Source organism: Alligator sinensis, unplaced genomic scaffold, assembly GCF_000455745.1.
Source record: "Alligator sinensis unplaced genomic scaffold, ASM45574v1 scaffold386_1, whole genome shotgun sequence".
NCBI classification, from domain to species: Eukaryota; Metazoa; Chordata; order Crocodylia; family Alligatoridae; genus Alligator; species Alligator sinensis.
This window is the reverse complement of record NW_005841996.1, coordinates 1,893,086-1,912,959: the sequence shown is the minus strand read 5'-3', so window position 1 is coordinate 1,912,959 and position 19,874 is coordinate 1,893,086. Positions and strand designations below refer to the sequence as shown.

General features: G+C 46.8%; 1 protein-coding gene across 1 annotated transcript in view; it reads left to right on the top strand.

The window, feature by feature from the left end:
• GABBR2 (gamma-aminobutyric acid type B receptor subunit 2) overlaps window positions 1–19,874 on the top strand; it is a 984,392-nt gene that overhangs the window by 564,507 nt on the left and 400,011 nt on the right.

Here is a 19,874-nt window from a genome sequence, read left to right as displayed (position 1 = left end):
CCCGCCCCCCTCCCGGCTCTTGCATCGGCCCCGCAGCTGAGATCCTCGTGGCTGCGGCTCTCGCTGCTCCCGGCGCTGCTGCAGCTTATCCTGCCCAAGGCAGAAACACCCCGTGGGTGCCTGCTTCCGGCCTCGGGCTTCCCTCTGGGCTTCACGTTCTCCTGCGGTGCCCCTCCGGTGTCCCCAGGGCCGCGCTTTAATCCCGCCGGGTGGCGCCTCTCACTGACGTCACCCGGCCTCAGCTGAATGTAAGCACGGCTAATAAACCGCGCGGGTGGTTTCCCGGTGTGCGCGCCTCTGCTGCCCTCGACTCCTGCAGAGGGTAAGTATGCATTTTCGTTTCCTTTAGTTTTGGGCCGGGGTTTCCCTCTAGCCCCAGTGTCCCTGGGACACTGTCTATAAGGCATTTTTGGAACTTAGTTGCAAGTAGCCATTCCACAGAGTGCAGTGGAGAGGGGATTGTGGGGGAGGGGGCTGCAGCTACTCTAAAATTCCCTATAGTGCCTGCTGATGGCCCCGCTCCAATACGGGTGCACACGCCTGCCTGGCTGCTTCTCACCCAGCTGGGGCAATACTACGGCTTGTCCGGGAGGCGTGGGGAGGCTGGGCAAGCAGTGGGAGGGCATAGCTCTCACTCCCAGCGCCTTCCACTGCCTGGCCAGAGCACAGCCTGTCACAACCCCCTCACCCCCCCCACCCCCCCAGATCAGGGGACACACACCCGCACCCATGCCCTCCTGGACCAGTGGTGCACAGTGGTGGGGGCCCCCCTCCCCAAGTCCCATGCCCCCTGGCCCCAGCTGGGCAGCTTGTCCCAGCCCCAGCCCCAATCCTTCTCTTGCTGTGAGGGTTTGATCTGCCCACCCCACGCCTCTTCCCTCCCCCCTCTGCTCACCACAACAGACTTACCAGCTGGAGACAGCTGTGTCCAGTGTCCTTGAGGATTGCTGCCTGTTTAGTCTATGGCCGAATCTCCTAATCCGCGCAGAATCTTCGGATCTGAATCAGCCAAATCAAATTCGGACAGTGATTCAAATCACTGAATTCAATCCGTGTCCCTCCGTATTGGCCGAATCTGAATCCGAATCAAATACTTGCCACTTTGCAGAGGCCTAATAGCTAGCATGTGGTTTGCTAGCTAATGCTATGTGTTTGTGTAAGGCAGAGGGGATAATGGAATCCCTGCTTAGATGGGAGAGGGGAGCAGATGTCTGCAGTCTCTGCCGGACCTGCAGCCAGGCAGCACTGGGGAGGAGCCAGCCCTGCTGTGGAGCAGAGAGCCCCACCCACCCCAGCGAGCATGCTGGGATGCTGAGGGAATCTGATTTAACTTAAACCAGGAAGGGGTCTGGGACAGACATTGCATAAGCCGGTTTGACCCAAATCAGTTAAGTCTATTACTACATTTAACCAGGTTTCTCTCAAACCAGTTTCATCCATTTTCAAATCGGTTTATGTGCACTGAACATCTGTTCTGTTACAGGTTTAAACCAGTTTCTGAGCACTTAAACTGGTTTATGTGTAATGTCTGTCCCTAGCCCTAGTGGGACTGGAACTTTCTCAGTGCTGTTTATCCTTTTTATCCGATGGATATTTGATGATAGGTGCAGAGAGTCAGTTTCAACTCACCATATAATTAACAAACATAATATCATCATCAAATATAAAGAAACTGAGAAGCAGATGGCATGAAACTAGGAAGGATTGGAGGAGAAGAGTAGGTTTCAGAAGGATCTTGACAGATTGTAAGCTGTGCTAAAGAAAACTAGATGAAGCTCCATGCAAACAAATGTGAGGTGCTGCACCTAGGGGAAAATAATCAAAAACACAAATACTGGATAGGAGATAAATGGCTAGGTAGTAGCCCTGCTGAGAAGAAATGTAGGGTTTTGGTGGAACACTGATTCAACATGAGTTATAAGATGTAGTTAATTTGTTGCAGCTACATTTTGCTAGACCAGACTCAGGGAAACTTGACTTCTAGTCCTGACTGATGCTACATTTACTATGACTTTTAGCAATTTCTACTAATACTTAGTGTCAATGAAGGCCAGGCAGGGCATGCATTCTTATGTGAATGGTGTTGGCTGTGTTGTTAATATTCATATCTTGTCAGTTGGGATTTAATAACCTGATCTAACAACTTGGCCAAGAAAATACACCTATTTAATTGTGCATTTGTACATGTGCTGCGTGTGTGTGGGTGGGGGGGGAGGAGGTGCTTTAATTAGAGTGGCTCCAAGAGCTGCTCTAATTACAGCACCCAGAGCAAGGTTCCCTCTAATGTGCGCACATGCACGGCCACGCACAAGTAAAAGGCTAGCTGCACACAAACTTTTTTAGGCCGCACACCTGCGAGAATAGGAGCTGGGCTGCAGCATTAGACACTTACATGATGGTAAGTTCCTCCGAGAGGCGAGGTAGAGCCGGGGACAGGGGTGGAGGCAGGGGTGGGGGCAGGAGCAGGAGCCTGGTGTGGGATCTGCCAGCTCCAGGGAACTGCTTCGTTCCCCCGCTCGCCTTGGGGAGCAAGGAGGCACGTGGCATCAGGACTGGGGAATGGAGCACTTCCTCGGAGCTGGCAGAGCCCGCAGAGCAGTTCCCCAGAGCCGGCAGAGTCTGTGCCAGCCCCCAGCCCCAGCCTCCATTCCTGCCTTGCCTCACTTCAGGGAGGAGCCACTGCCTGCCCTGAGTGAGGCTCCACCAGCCCCAAAGCCACCCAGCCCCCTGGCCTCCAAGCCTCAGCCCCCACTGCCTGCCCTGGGTGAGAAGTCAGGAGCTTACCTTCGGTAAGTGTCCCACGCTGTACCGAAGCGGCACGCTCACGGACTGCTACTCCCTAAAGGGAACTTTGACCCAGAACATCATGTGTATCAGCATCCCTGCACTGAAAAATGGCAATGGGGGCACTTTAACTAAAGCTCATTGAATGAGCTGTAGTTAAAGTGCCCCTACTACCATTTTTCAGCACAGTGACTCTAGTACATGTGACACTGAAGTCTTCTGGAGAGCGGTAATTACCATGCTCCAGCAGACTCAATCAATTAATCAAGTCGCAGAAGCCTCAGTGCACATGTATAGGCACCACAAATAATGTTTTTTACCCCATACATTTAAAATTTAGTAAAGCCTAGCAAAAAAAGGAAATGCTCCAAAAGCACCGCACTTTTAGGCTTTAGCCTAAAATAGGTGACTTACCCCAGGAAGGGGATCCAACAAGATGCAGAAAATAAGGACACTGAAGGATGATTTAGAGTACTTGAGTTCTGGTATGCTTAGAGGTAGCCACTAGGGAACACTGGAATGTGCTGGGGCAGGGCATCTGAACTCCTGTCTCATCTCAGAACTTGGACACTTCCACCCATGAAAGGTACAAAGAGCTGAGCTTTCCTGTAAGGTCAGGCATCGGACTGACTGGTGGACTGCTTAGTGCTATTGTCAATTTTGCATAATAAAGCTAATGGGTAAAGTGCATACCCAGAAAGTAGATCTAGTTTCTACAACTTCCTTGACCTCTAGGTCAAGGTATTCAAACCTTTCATCTTGTAGGAGGGTGCAGTAACCACTAAGCTATAAATAGGTCATGTGGGCATACCCTCCACATCTCCTGTGGAAGCTGAGCCATTAGGCAATCAAGAATATGAACATCCTAAAGCCAGATGGAAGACAGAAGTGTCCTAAGCAAGAAGAAGCAAAGCCAGGGATGCCAGCACTTCTGTGCAGAGGAAGAGTCATAGGTCATGGTCAGTAGTGGATCCAGGAACAGAGATGTACTTTCCTGCCCCTGCACCCCATCTTGGTTCTGTCATGCATGCACCATGAGCTCTGAGCTTACTACCCAATCAGTTCAGGCTTCTGCTGGAGCTCTGCACCAGCTATCTGGAGCCACATGAACGCAGAAGCTACTTCTTTAACATTTTGCTAATCTTATTCTTGGGTAAGTGAATGTCAATTCACCTTATGTTTCATTTTTCATATAAAGGTAATGTGAAGTATCATGCCTTTAAAACTTTGGTAGTCAGGGTTCATGAGCCTTGTAAGAATCTTTTCCTTATGTGCTGGAATGAATGTAAGAAGTCTTTCAGGGCTAAGATATTTTTGGAAGGCAAACATGAAGTTACACCTAGGCCAAATGAAATTTTATTTTAGATTGTATTTTTCTTCAAAAAGGCATATTAAAAATATGTAATCTTAGGGACAGAAAGGCTACCTCTTCTTTATGATGAAGTGGGAAAACAGTCTATTTCACTGAAGTGTAACATTGAAACGTATTAAAAAGCCGATTGCCTTGATGGGTCTTCTGCTTTGAACTGGGTTTAACTGGTCATCAGAAAAGGATTTAAACTAGAATTAAGGCATGGAGATTACACAAAAGGGTTTAAATCACAGTGTTGGAAGGAAGTCTGAATTAGTGTAAAGGGAAGGGGCAGGGGGAGGGAGAAGAGGGGAGGGGACAGGAGGGACCAGCAGAGAGAGGTTCCAAGAGCTTCACTTATGCATAGCCATTAGGCATTCCTTTTGCAACAAATGCAGAGGAATTTTCAAAGGCAAAGGTACATCCACAGAGTATTGGATATTAATTATTTTGTGTGGTTGCTCTGCCCAGGGGTTTGAATTTTCAGAGACCAAGCTAGACAAGGGAGTGAGATTTGAAAATGCCTTTGTGAAATTGTTTGCTCTGCACGCCATGCTCCCTTGACAATTGACACCTACTGTGTTAGGAACTGGACCGCAGAGGTATTTAGAGAGGTGGTAAAAATCTCTCTGATCACATATTACAATCTCTCAATCATCCTCAAGAGAAATGTAAACAATAGAATGTAATGTGCTGCAGATAGGGAATCAATTGATAAGTGGCCAGTTTAGCAAGCAGGTCTTTCCTGTTGAAATCACCCCTTTGCCATAAATTACTTAAATGACAAAAGAGACTGTTCAGATGACCCAAGTAGAAAAGGGCTTGGTTAGTATAAAAATAAATGAAACAGCACCCAAGCAAAAGAAACAAACAAAAGAATACACAGCAAAAGTGTAATGAGCAAGCCCTCCCTTCCTTTACTTTCCCTTTAGAGTCACAGCAGCCAATGTCAGTAATTTAGATGTCCATTCCCAACAAGAGTGTTTACAGATTTAACTTCTTAAATCTGGGATAAAAGAGAGGTTTTTTTGTCCTGGGACCCCAGAAAACCAGATCAAAGCAGCTCTATAGTGGCCTTGGAAGGTGTCAATTAAGATTTAACAATCAACGAGATGTGTGGTTCTGAGGATTCTTATTTCTGTACCAGGACAATTAATTGGTCCTGGACTGTAAATTACCTCTTATATTTACCTAGCACAGATTTTACACTAGCTACGTTCAAAAACTCATTCTTTGTGTTACGTCTCAGAGAATCCAGGGAAAATAAGGCTTTGCATTAGCATGAAATCAGGTTACACAACTCATTCAGTATTATCAATAGACTTAACCTAAGGCTTGAAGTTTCTATAGAATCTTTAGTATCTATAATGTATTTAAATGGATTGTGTGTCAACAAGTGCAAGTAGCAGCCTAGATTGGCATTCTTTCTGGGAACACAGTTACATTGCAAGTGAAAAAAAAAAAAGAGAGAGAACTTCAGAGCTTCATATTTAACTGGCATTGAGGACAGCACAACTCCATTCTCAAGCATGGTGCGCTCAGGGGAATGCATTGGGTGAATTTGATTAATAAGAAAGGAGAAAGAAAAGGAGATGTCTGGGCTAAAGAGATGCCAATGTTGAAGCCCAATATACTAAGTAATGACATGGGCACAGAGGGTCTTTGTACATGCCACAAAATTGACCTTTAAAGTGGCTTAAATGCCCTTTTGCACCACTTTAATGGTGTAGCTGTTTACACGGTTGGTGGCGTAATGCGCATTAAATGACTTTGGGATGCAACTAAATAAAACATGTAGCAGGATTCTTAGCAGATAGATCATGCCTGACCAATCTGGTTTCGTTTTATGACAGGGTCACAAAATGCTTAGACATAAGAGTAGAAGTGGATGTCATTTTCTTGGATTTTAGTAAGGCCTTCAATACGGTATCTCATCCTATTCTTATAAATAAATTAAGAGGCTATGACATAGATGTTTACGTGGGCCGGTGGGTGGGCTTAGGGTTCACACCCAGAGAGTGGTAGTAGATGTGTCAGTGTCAACCTGGAAGGATGTGGGTAGTAGGGTCCCACAGGGTTAGGTCCTTGGACCTGTACTCTTCAATATCTTCATCAGTGACTTGGATGTGAGTGTGAAATGTACTCTGACCAAGTCTGCAGACAATACTAAATTGTGGGGGTGAAGTGCACACTCCAGAGGGTAGGGAACAATTGCAGGCAGACCTGGACAGGTTAGAAAAGTGGGCAGTACACAATAGGATGCAGTTCAACAAGGACAAGTGCAGAGTGCTGCACCTAGGGTGCAAAAATATCCAGCACACCTACTGGCTGGGAAGTAACCCTCTCAGCAGCATAGAAATGGAAAGGGATCTCGGAGTCATAGTGGACTCCAAGGTGAATATGAATCGTCAGTGTGATGAAATCATCAGTAAAGCTAACCGCACTTTATCATGCATCAGCAGATGCATGACAAATAGATCCAAGGAGGTTTCCCCTCTATGTGGCATTGGTTAGATCACATTTGGAGTACTGCTTCCTGTTTTGTGCGCCATACTTCAAGAAGGATGTTGATAGACTCGAGAGGGTCCAGAGGAGGGCCACTCATATGGTTAGGAGCTTACAGGACATGTCCTATGAGGAGAGACTGAGGGACCTGGACCTCTTCATCCTCCACAAGGGAAGGCTGAGAGGTGATCTTGTGGCCACCTACAAATTCATTAGGGGGATGTAGAAAGGGATCGGAGATGCTCTGTTCATCAGGGCGCCTCTTGGGGTAACAAGGAACAATGGTCACAAACTGACAGAGAGCGGATTTAGGCTGGACATCAGGAAGAACTTCGTGGTGAGGATGGCTAGAATTTGGAGTGGGCTTCCAAGGGAGGCGGTGCTCTCCCCTACCTTGAGGGTCTTTAAGAGAAAGCTGGATAGGCATCTGGCTCTCTTTCCTGCCCAGGCAGGGGGTTGGACTCGATGATCTGTTGAGGTCCCTTCTGACCCTAGCATCTATGGATCTATGTCTGAGGTGTTTTAGTTTGCTACCTTGCAGCCACGGAGGGAAGCACCAGGCCCCGTGCAGCTCAGGGGCTGTGCAGGCTGCCTGTCCAGGCAGGCTCCACTGAAGGAAAGGAAAAAAAAAAAGCAGCAAGCCTGATCTTCTGGCTTTCTCCCTCCCTGGAGCCTGCCTGCTTGCCTGAGCTGTGTGGGGGCCTGGTGCTTCCCTTTGCGGCTGCAGGGGAGGGCGGGGACAGTGCTGCCCTCCACAGCTGTGGTGTCCCATGGGACTGCTCGGGCCAGGTGCCTGTGGGCAGGTGCCACCTGTGGGAGATACCGCTGCCACTGTGGAGGGAAGCCCCCCCCCCCACTGCAGCTCAGGGACACTCGGCCCACCAATAGCTCGTTCAGAGAGCTTTGGGAGGGGGACAAGGGGGGGCCCCCTGCCAGCCCCCTGACCAACCCCCTCCCCCAGCCCCCCGACCCCCGCCTGCTCCTCCAGCCCCTCCCATGGCTGCCCCTGCCCACTCCAACTCAGCGCTCACTGGGTGCTGCCAGGCGGGATGGCAGTCCCTGCTGCCCCCCCCTGCTCTACCCTGCATCAGGGGCTCTGCCACCAGCTCCCCGACCTTCCTCCTCGCTCCCTCAGGCCCCCCACAGGTGCCCCACCCAGGCCAGATCTGGCCCTTTAAGAAAAAAAAACAAACCAAGAAAAGCCCCAGGACTCATCATTCCTGCAGCGGCCTCGGTGCAGAGCCCCCCACCTGCTGTGGCGCAATGGAGGGCAGCAGGGATAGCCTCCCTGCTGGCAGGAGCAGTAAGTCTGGGGGGGGTTGGGTTGTTTTTTTTCTTAAAGGGCCAGAGCTGGCCTGGAAGGGGCACCTGTGGGAGGGCTGGGGGAATGAGGGAGGTGTCGGGGGGCTCGTGCAGAGCCCCCCCATGCAGCGTGGGGCAGTGGGGGGCAATGGGGCTCACCCCTGCCCAGCAGCACCCGCTGAGTCAGGGCCTTTTTTTCCCCCCCAAGTGGCAGGAGCTCGGGCAGCATCCATTGCTGGGCTGGGAGAGCGGGCAGGGGATGGGCCTGGCCTGGCTGATTCGGAGATTCAGCACCAGTCGAATCTGCAAGTCAGATTCAGCCGTATGGAATCAGGACAGTGATTCAAAACACCAAATCGAATCACTGTCCCCCAAATCTGCTGAATTCGATTCACACAGGCCTAATGGCAATGGCCCACTCCAGCAGATTCAATCAAGTCTGCTCCAAATGCACTGGAAAACCAACACATTGGAGCAGCCTCTGCACTTGGGTATAGGTGCCCAGAGGCTCTAGGAGAGATGGTTCACATAGCAGCAAGACTTGATTTACTCAGGAATGGCAGGAGTGCCTAATTGCTCTGCACTCTACTTTTCATAAGGACAGCTGAGCTGATACAGGGACTCACAAGAATTGCACTACAGTATCAAGGGGTAGGGGTAGGTTTGTCAGGCTTTTTCTTTCCCCTACTGACTGACAAATGCAATGGTATTATGCTTGGTTTCCTGAATCTAATACTTCCCCACCCCCACCAGCAGAGATTTATCTTTTTGTTGATGCAATAATTATTCTCTGCTGTCAGCAGAATTCTTCCTCAGACAAGCTGCTGTGTGTAAGACACAGCATTCAGAAGTTTGCAATAATACTTTTTCTTGTCATTGTAGAATAAAATGATTGTATAGCTACATAAAATTCTGTGTAGACTGAATTGCTTAAGAAATAGAATGATTCCAACTAGGTCTATCTGGGGATGCCTGTGCTGGTTTTGTGTGAGGGTGATTAGTGACAAAGTATAGAGCTAAGGCAAAGGAAAAAGGAACCTTCCCCCTCACACCAACCCTACTAAAGAGGGAAGGGTACTGATTCTGGAAAAGGTAACAGTGGGGAAAGGCTGGATGACTTCACAGGTATTGAGGGAAATAAAATTATACCAGTCTGCTGGAAAATGACCTTGGAGATCTTGTTTGCCACCAGCACAACAGATTAATTAGGATCCCTGTTCCACATGCAGTGGAATTAAAAAAAAAAAAAAATATATAATAGATACAGGATGAAAACTCGGAAAACATTATAATGCCATCCTATGCAACAGTGAAATACCTTCCCCTGGAACACTGTGTTCAGTTATGGTCAGTGATTCTCAAAAATAATAATATTCAGAGGTAAGAGTTCCCACAAGTCAGATCAGCACCGTGAAAAGACTTGCATAAAGATAGATGGGAATATGGCCATACCATCCAACTGCAATGCCAGGCAGCACCATACTGAGGCATGTTTGCTTGCTCCAGATATAGTGCCTCACAAGCCAGAGGTAAATTAGCTGCCTGAGTGAGAAGCAAAGCTTATTGGCTTGTATTTGGCAATCTCTGGGTTGTTAGTTTTTAATTTAGTTTTTTAAGCCCCTGAGTATCAAATGTAACATACATAAGTAGTCGTGGCAGCAAGGATCATCACCCTGGTTCATCCCATCCTCACACTCTACCTTCCTCCATGGACTCCAGTAAGGGTCCCTCTGGCTTGCTCTCCTTCTGGCCCCATGCCTCTTTCCATCTTTGCTGTCCAGCAACTGAATTTCAACAGGAGGGCTGGAGAGTGCCCCTACCTCCCTCCCCAACCATTCAGTAGCCTGCTGGTTGAGGCATGCTTCTGAGAAGTGGGAGATATAGGTTTGAGGTCACTGAACTCTGGTCTCCCTTTTCTTTGGTGAGTGCTGTTGTGCAAAAGGCAAGTTCCAGCACCACCGCTGCTGTGTTTGAGAGTGACTATGAGGGGCGCTGTGCTTTGTACCTAGGTGAATGCTATTATCAGTCTATGTTAGGAGTCCTGGTCAAGTGAGCACCTTCCACCTGAGTGCTCTGAATCCTGAGATGGAGATGCCTAATGTGCAGCCCTGAGTTATGTGCTTATGCTGTGGGAAGGAATAGGGGCATAGGCATACTCCTATGCCTCACATTTCCTATTGACTGGCTCTGACTCTACCTTTGGATCATCTTTCTGAAGTGCCTTACTCTTTCCACTGATTTAATAGGGATCCAATATCCCTAACTCTGTTGATTTGCATCACTATGCTAGGTGAAGGTGCTTTCATTTAGGTGTTACAGTGCCTCAGAGGGGGTACCTACAAGAATGATTTGGATCTGGTCCTGGTCCTTTTGAAAATCTAGCCCAAGACTCATATCTCCTGTGGACTGTGCACAGAGGAGACTTAAAACTCACATTTATTTTACAGTTGTATTTGTAATTAATAATCACATATTTCCCTACCTTAATAATCTCTTATTTGTGAAACTGTTGTTGTTTGTTGTGTCCTCAAGGCTGTCATTTCCTGATGGCTCTCTTTGGGATTCTCAATCCTGAGGCCTTCCTCATCCATCGCCTTACCTAATACTGGGTATGTCTACACGAGATGCGTAAAGCATCACTGTTTACACATCTGCAGCAATTACTGCACAGTAGATTAGTCTAATGTGCCATTTTCTAGTACCTGTAAATACAGGTACTAGAAATAGGTGTGTTAAACTAATGCACTGAAATGCACGTGTAGAGGCTGACCAGGAGCAAATTGCAGGGGGCAATCTCCATGAGGACAGCTCTCCCTACTCCTTGTTCCCTTCATGGGGACAGCTCTCCCTGCCCCTTGGAGATTGGGATAGGTCCCAAAATGTGGGGCTGGCAGGCAGCTGCCTCTGGAACCAGGACAGCTCCCCCTGCCCCCTGGGGTTTGGGGCCAGCCATAGTGTCCCTGAGCACCAGCTAGGATGGCAGCATGCATGATGCCCGTGTGTTCAGGAACTCTGGACTGGCCATGCTGGTGGAGAGCGGGCAGTTTGCACTGGTTATGAAAGACCTGCAGCTGGGTGCCATTGTCATTCCACCACTGCAAACTGGGAACCCAGCATGCCCACTCCTGCCCTGGCTGATGAGGCCCTAAAGTGACCACCTGGACCCCCGCCAGTCCCACTTTAATTGGTGCCTGGGCCAGACCCATGCCCTCACTGAGCGCACCTTCGGCCCCCTTAAAGGCCACTGGTGCTCCCTCACTGCCTGCCTCAAAGTGGCCAGGAACAACCTCCCTTAGGTCACTGTCACAGCTTGTGTGCTGCAGAATATCTGTGAGGCCTGGAGAGAGTTGTTCTGTGAGGCCTGGGCGGAGGAGGCATGCCAGGCAGAGGTAGCCTGGTGACAGGAGCAGAAGCTGCTGTGGCAGTGACAGCAGTGGGTCCCCCCCTGCAAGGCCCCAAGCGAGGCTCACACCCAGCAGCAGGGGCCAGAGCACCACGTGTGGGAGGCTGTCATGGAGCACTCTCCCCTCTAGCCCACCTGCCCCACCGCCAACAGACCCCCTACCCCCTGCCCACCCCAAGCACCACTCTCATGCCAGTCACATGTTCAAACAAACAATCATTTTTCTCATCCCCCATCCCTCCCCCCTCAACAAAGAGAGCCCCTTTTCACCGCCTTCCCCAACACACATAGCTCCCACCCCCTCAACCAACAGAGCTCCCCCCCTCCCCTCCTTCCCCAACAGGTTGTGCAGACTGAGGGGTGCCCTAGCCACTACTCCCTGCTGCTGCAGATCCTCCTGGTGCCCTGGGTGCACCTGCGCTCCTAGTTTGGGACCCTGAGCTATGATGACACAGGGGGCCAGCCTAGGCTGCTCTGCAACTTCCACTGCTGCCTGGAGGGCTACCTGTGTCACTACTACATGACCCTGCCCACCACTGCCAAGGAGGACATTGTCACAGGCATCAACACCTTCTTCAGCATCTGAGAGGCCTGTGCCTGCACAGCTGCAGGGACATGGCTGCTTTAATGAAGTTTTGAATGTTGTCCCACTGCCCTGCATGCTGTGTGTGCATGTGTTGGGGCGGGGGAGGAACCTGGGGCCAGGACAGTGCAGGTGGACCAGGCAGGGAGGGACGGTGGGGCAGGGGCCAGGGACTGGGGCAGGGGTGGGGATTGGGGCTAGGAGGGCCCTTCCCCCAGTGTGGAGCTTATCACGTGTCCTGGACTGGCAAGGCTGGTGGCTCAGCATGGGCCTCCCATCAGCAATGGTGTCTGGCTGTTCCTGGTTTCCACAGGCCGTGGTGCATGGTGGGCAGGCGCCCAGCCAAGGGCCCCCCTGAGGAGGAGTTGGTCCTGCTGATAGCCAGCTGTGACATAGCCTGCCACTCCTCGTAGCAGGGTCTGGGGCTATGCAGCAGCGCTGGGGTGGTAGGAGGTAGGCACAGGAGGTCTGTGGCCTGCCCAGGGTGACACACAGGGCCTGCAGTGCCCTCAGGCTCTGTGTTGTGTGCCCCAGGGCAGAAAATGGCTGCTGGCTTTTATACCCTGCTGGCAGGCAGGGGAGGCTGCCCAGCCGGGGAGGAGGAGAACCCCCCAGCCACTAGCCCTTGTGGCTCGCAGGCACTAGCCCTGGCAGCAAACTTGGTACTGGGTTGCGCCTACACGTGCATTGCTGTGCATTAATTAATTGCGCTTAAATTTGCTATCTGCATTTTCAGGTAGCAAATTTAAGCACAGTTAAGGGAATTTATTGTTCAGTAAGGGCGCTCACATGTGGAAGCTTGCCTGTACTGCACAGTAAATTAGGCTAATGCGCAGTAACACGTCTCATGCCCACATGCCTGCAGATTCATAGATTTTAAGGCAAGAGGGGGCCATTATGGGTGCCTATACATGAGTGCGGAAGCTGCTCCACTGTGCTGTAAGTACAGCACATTGCAGCGGAGTCGATTAATTGAGTCTGCTGGAGCGTGGTAATTACTGCTCTCCAGCCAGCTTCTGCATCTCATATATCAGTGTCTCTGTGCTTCAAAATGGCAGTGGGGGCACTGGTACACGAGACACTTTGGGTGGTTTAATTAGAGCTGCTCTAATTAAAGTGCCCCACCAACCGCCGAAGAATGTGTATAGACACCCTATGATTATCTACCTAGTTCCTCTTGCATAAAGAGGCTATAGAATTTCACCCTGTGCCTCTTTCATCAAGCCAATAATTTTGCTTGATCTTTTAAAAAGACATGAATCTTGATTTAAAGAGTTTAAACGATGGATTATCTGTCAAAACTCAAGATCCATTTTCCAGTAGTCAGTTCCCTTCCCTATAAAAAACTGTGGCTTCAGTTTTTCACTCTGAATGTATTTAGCTTCAGCTTCCAGCCAGAAAATCTTGTGATACTTCACTTTGCCAAATTAAACAGCCTTCTACTAATAAACAGTTTTCCTCACCTAAGTATAGGCTATGATCAAGTAATTTCTTTACCATCTCGTTGTTAGGTTACATAAAGCAAACTGCTCTAGTCCTACAGGAAGGTATTTCAGATCTCAGATCATTCATTTAACACTTCTCTGAACCACTTCTGATATCTCACAATTTTTTCTAGAATGTGTACAGCTCAACTGGACATAAAATTTGTGGAAGGATCTTACTAACAGTGCTTCCCTACTTCTGCTAAATACTCCCATGCTTATACTTCCAGTGGTCACATTTTGTTTCATGGCAACCACACAGCACTGGGCATACATATTCAGCTGATTTTCTGCCATGACCACCCCATTCTATTCTAAGCCACTGCCCCACAAAATACAATTTCCAGTGCTGTATGAATTTGTGCTTCCCAGTTGTGTGACCTTGCAAAAGCTGTATTTAAACACACATTATTAAAATGAGGCTGGCTTACACTGCAATCCAGGAAACTCTATAGAACTGTTTTATCCTTATCATTAATTCGATACCCTACAAATCAAACTCATCTGGTCCCATGAGCTAGATGATTGGTGTGGAGCTGGTCTGAGGGCCACTCAGCATACCTGATCTGGGCTACTCTGAGGCCCCTTCTCTAGCATACCTGATTAGCAGCTGCTCCAGCTGATCTGGGATGTGCTGCAGATTCCAAATTGCCTGAAACAGGCACCACGTGCAGCACAGTCCAACTAGAGCAGCTGCCAGATCAGATTCTGGGGAAGGAGGAAAGGGAGGGTGCCCATGGGCTTGACCCAACCCTCAGACCAGCCCTGCACCAGTGACATGCACTGTGCCCACTGTGGGTCTAATCAGACCCAGGAGCAGCCTTGGGGGCCAGATGGTGGGGCTTGATGGGCTGGATCTTGCCTGCAAGCCTTCTGTTTGACATACCTGCTAGAAATGTTATGTCATTGGCTTGGTGTTGGGTCAAGAATAGATCCAGTAGTATCCCACAACAAAAGAACTCCACCAGATAATCATTCTCCATTTATAGTTGCTTCTTCCTATCAGTTACCTGGCTCTTAAGCCATTCAATATATTCAAGGTTGATTTTGCACAGTAAAGATTTTTTAATCATAATGTTGGATGATACCAAGCAAAATATATGTCAACATAGTTACCTTTGTCAATCAACTTGTAAGTTCATAAAATATAATATCAGTTTGTCTGGCAGGTCCTGTCCTCTAAAAAATTATGCTGATTAGAATTAATTTTATTATTTGCTGATTGTGTCCTGTATTAGCAATTCTTTAGTTTTGCTTGAAATCAATTCCAAATGAATAGATCTATTGTTCCCAGACTCTTCCATTTATCCTTATTAAATACTGACATAATTTGCGCTTTTTCCAGTCTTCTGGGATTTTCTCAGTTTTCTAAGATTGGTTAAATTTCAACAGTGACTCAGACATATCCTTAGTGAATTTAAAATACTAGTTATCTAGTCTTGCAAATTTAAACATTTTTAACTTTTCTCTTTATCATTTGCTTTAGACACCATTAAAATGGAAAGTATTTTATTACCACTAGACACTACAGATAAATCATGCAACTTCTTTCCAAATATATGAAAAAAATCATTAAACACTTCTGTCTTTTTGCATTGATATTGAATATTTTGCTATCCCCATCTACTAATAGGAATATGCCATTTCTAGGCTTTCTTTTGTTCCTGACGTATTTTTTAACCCATTCTTATTGATTTTAATCTTACTGGGCAAACCTATTTCATTGCTACCTTTGGTTCCCATGTCCAGCTTTTTTCATTTTGAAACTGCTACTTTACAATTCCCTTATTAACCACATTTTTTTTTTAAATCTGATAATACTTTAATTATTTTGGAATAGTGGGTTTTAGGGCACCCTGTAAAGTTTTAATAAACACCAAATTATTCACAGTGTTTTTTCCCCTCGTATTTATTATCTACTTTGCAATATTTGTATTTTAAAATGCCAAGTATGTATTACTTGCAGCAGGACTATTTTTTCTTCATGTATACAAATGTATTTAGTGTGCTATCTCATAACTCAGGAAAAGACAAGGAGGACTTCTTGCTCTCAAAAGGGCTTTATTGCAACAACTAACACACCCAAAGATGGCTGACAAGTTCATGTTGATGTCATCATGTCAGGCCTCAGGAAGGGAATTATCCCTTACTGCTACATTTAGGTCATGGTTACTTGCACATAGACCACTGCTAACTTTAATTATTTGATCAATTCATCTGTAAAAAAGTTCCCTGATCCTAGAATTCCTTTTGCATTTTATATTACTCAGTGATGAGGTAGCCCTCTGAGAAGGAATTAGAGCTCAAGGAGGAAGCTTTATTGGTTAACCTGAAGAAAAGATGGAGGAATTGAGTAGAGTAGGAAGAGATACTAAAAGCTTAAGTCCTGAACGGGAGCAAGGAATTATTTAGTAGGGCACATCCCCACATGCAGAGGTGTGTTTGCCACAGCAAAAATATTAGCAAGCACAAATTTGTGCTGCTGCTTTTTGCTGCTGCTCATGCCCCTGCACATGGGGTTTGGTGCAGGGAAAATTGTTCAAGGTGTGGAAAGGGAGGCTAGGGATAGCAGCTGTGCTTGCCCCAACAGCCTTACCTGGGATCCTGAACACTTCCTAGGATGGCAGTAGTGCCCATCTTGCTGCTTGAAACCTGGCTGGCAGCCAGAGAATGGCTGTAGCCGGCCAGGCTCTGTTTCTGGCTGTGCATGCTTTTTTCCCCCACAGCTTTTTTGACACCAGGATCTCCTGGTATCAAATTTTGATATCAGGTATCAAATTTTGCTGCTGTGCTGCAAATTAGCAACGTGACAAATGCTTGCACATATGTCACAAACTATAGTTTGCGGTGCCTCAGACAGCTTGGAGGCACCACAAACTGTATGTGCATGCTCGTCTGGATGCACCCATAACCTCTTTGTTTGGTTTCAAGCTTTGCTGGGTGAACTTCCTTTGGGTCTTGGCTCTGGAAAGAAAGTGAGACTGAAGAGAAGTCTAGAAGGAGGAAAGAAGACTGTGAATGGGCCATATTTGTTCTTATTCACTTCAGCGGACTTCCTTGGAACTAAGATATTGTTACCTTAGGAGAGGTGGACGGATGGGTGACCTAGCTGGAGATCTGAATCACCAGCAGACAAGGCTACTACAGTCTGGAGGAAGAATGAAAGGAGCATTGTGAAATATATTGACATGCCAGGAGGCCATCACGGAGATTCTCCCTGTCTGGACTTTTAACTCTCATTCCCTTGTGTAACAAGATCACGTGTTTAGAGCTTATATCTCAAACACATGAATTCTGAGAACTGATAGACTCTCAGTACTTGGATCCAATTCAGAAAAGCAATTAGGCATGTATTTAAGTCCTTCCCTATTGACTGATAGGGGAAACTCAAGGTATGAATGAAAAATCTATTGCCAGTAGGGTTAAGGATCGTAAGGAATGTATTCAATATAAAAGGAGCAAGAGAATCTTAGCATCAGCATAGGACCATAACTGAGGGCAGAATTCAGTAAAACTGTCAAGGTAGATAATCTTAGATAATCTTAAAGCATTCTTTGATCAATTATGTTCTATATATGTTCTATATATAAGTTCATAATACAGCAATGATAAAATACTTTCTGTTCTAATTTTAATGAAGCAGGAAGTTAAATAGCATCTACAAAAGGGAAATATTTATCATCAGTGGAATGGTGGTTTCCTAACTCATAAGTTGACTAATAATTTTTTTTTTTTAAATCTTGGAAGACTAAGGACATCCCAGACAGCTGAGAGACAGCTAATGTATTGCCCACAATTTCATGAATGCAAATGGGATAACTATTATAGATCTTTTAGGTAGTAACTGTGAAGAGAATAACAGAATGGCTGTTATGACTCATTCAGTAAAAAATTACAGGTTAACTGGGTGAGGGAGCAGAATCTTTGAAAGCAGTGACTTAGAAGGTGACTTAGTTCTTATATTTGAGAACAAGGGAATCCCTAGCAGAATTAGGATAGTGATATTTTTATATATGGCTATACTGAGGCCATTATTAGATTACAGCTCTGTTGTCCATATTTCAAAAAGTATGTTGAAAAAATGGATGTTTAGAGAAAGTTCAAAAACTGACTTGTGGGGAAAAAGTTGTGTTTCTGTAACAATACTTAATTAAAGTGAAATAGCTCCACCATCCCCAAAATGTGGGCATAGTTATGGTGATATAACTTTGCTTTCTACCATTATAGAAGTTCCTGTAGAGGAAGGAATAAATGGAACTGGTATAAGGCAGTATTATACTAGTAAATTATGTTCATACCAGGGGTTATATCAGTTTAACCATTTTGGTAGACAATTACACCCCTCAATGAAATAGCTGAACTCATATAAAACTGTGTATAGATCAGCCTTAAAAACACAAGAAACTCAGTCTCTTTTGTTATCTAATATGGATAGGAGGTGACTTGTTCATGGTCTGTATGGGAAGAAAACTTCTAATAGTAGTAGTCTTTTTTAATTAAATAAGTGAAGGCATTATAAGAGCCAATGGCTAGAAGCTATAACTAGGCAAATTCAAATAGATATAAGTTACAGATCTTCAACAGTCACCATTGTAATGGTGTTATTTATTCTGCAGCTTTTGAAGCCTTTAAATCAAGACTGACTATATTTCTGAAAGGTATGCTCCAAGAGATACTGAATACCACATGTTTTAGGAGTCACTTGATGCATCTACACATGCAGTTTACTGTAGAGTAGACTAATTAGTTCTGCAATAAAGTATTGCAGTCTACATGCCTGCTGGTATTAGGGCACAGTAAACTAACTCCATTGTAGGATAGTACTGTCAGGGACTGTTTGAGGAAACATACAAAACACTTCTCAGAGACAAGCCTATGAACTTCACTTCATCAACCTCCTGGATGCAAAAAATCATGGACTAAATATAGACATTGGATTTATGACACATTATAACCTGCCTGACATCTGACTCCTCAGGTACCTCTCCACTATTTAACTGCTACATTCATCCCCCTTCTCCCCCCACACCCAGCCTGTCCCTCACTCACTGACTCCTCACTTTACATCTTCACTGATTGCCTATCTCACATGCATTCCAGCCCAGCCTCTAGCTGCTTTACTATTCATTCCTTCTAGGAAGAGCACACACCAACTGCAGAAACTTCTGCAGTCTGACAATGGGTTTTTAAACCCAAAAGCTTGCTTAATTTTTTTTTTCCAACTACTTCAGTTGGTCTAATAAAAGATATCAGATTCACCCAAAGAACCTTATCTGCCGATGTTGAATGTAGGCATATATTGCTCCCGGTCAGACCAGCCAGTTGGGGGCTTGCTCTACCTCGGCTCAAATAGCTGCTGTCCCAAGCGCATGTGTAGACACTTCACCCAGGACTAGCTGACTGTGGCTCAGATGACTCTGGAGTTTATTGAGTCGCATTAATTTCACGTGTTGATGCACCCAGTGCATATGATTCCGTAACTATTAGACAGGAGGTCAAGCTACATATTCTTGTAAAATTTGTAAATTATTAATCTGTTCATGAAAACAGTTCAGCATGTGCCTATAATGGGACATATGCATGTGTTTAGGTGTTTTCCAGAATTGAAGCATACATTAAAGATTTTATTGAGACTATATCTAATTTTAATACAGTATTGAGAAAACTCAGATGTATCAGTTGTGGAAGTTGAGTTGATTAGTGGCTGTGGCAGGGCACTAGTTGTTCCTGTCACTTTAAGACCATCAGGCAAGCTGTGGAGCAGCCAGCAGGTGGACTCAGGCCCAATTAGATAGTCACCTGGCTACAAGGGGCCACCTAATTGGAGGAGGGCTGGGCAGACAGAGTATAAGCCCAGACCCTGGGAGCAGTGCTGGCATTTACATCTGAAGATCTAAAGGAGTAACATTGCTTGACCTGAGGACTGCAGGTCCTGTAACACTGGAGGTTAGGGTAGGAACTCTGGGAATAGAGGAGGTTCCTTCTGGGTCCTGGGTAAGACCTGAAACTGCACCCTGCTGGATTGGATGGTGTGGTGGGGCTGCCTGTGGTGGGGCAACCTCCAGGAAATGCCACACCTGTGCCTCCCCAGTGAAAGGTGAGGAGCAAGGTGATTACCTTGTGGGCCACCCCACAGAGGAGAAAGGCTTGGGGCTAAGGTCCACTGGAAAGGACCTGAGGCCTGAGGGGCAAAAGGTCCAGAGAGGAGCCAAGGTCCACCAGGAGGGACCTGAGGCCTATTGAAAGTGAAGTACGGCCCAGAGAGAAGTTAGAGAATGATGGCCCAGAGAGGACTCAGAGTGCAGCCCGGTAACGGGCTAGAGGAGTGGTCCAGTAAGAGGCCAAGGGGTCAAAGCCCACTGAGTAGGGCCTGAGACCTAAATGGACCAGAGGCCAAGTGCAGCCCAGTGAGAGGCCAGGGGAGTAGCAAGTGAATTTGGATGCCATGTGTGAGGCATAGGA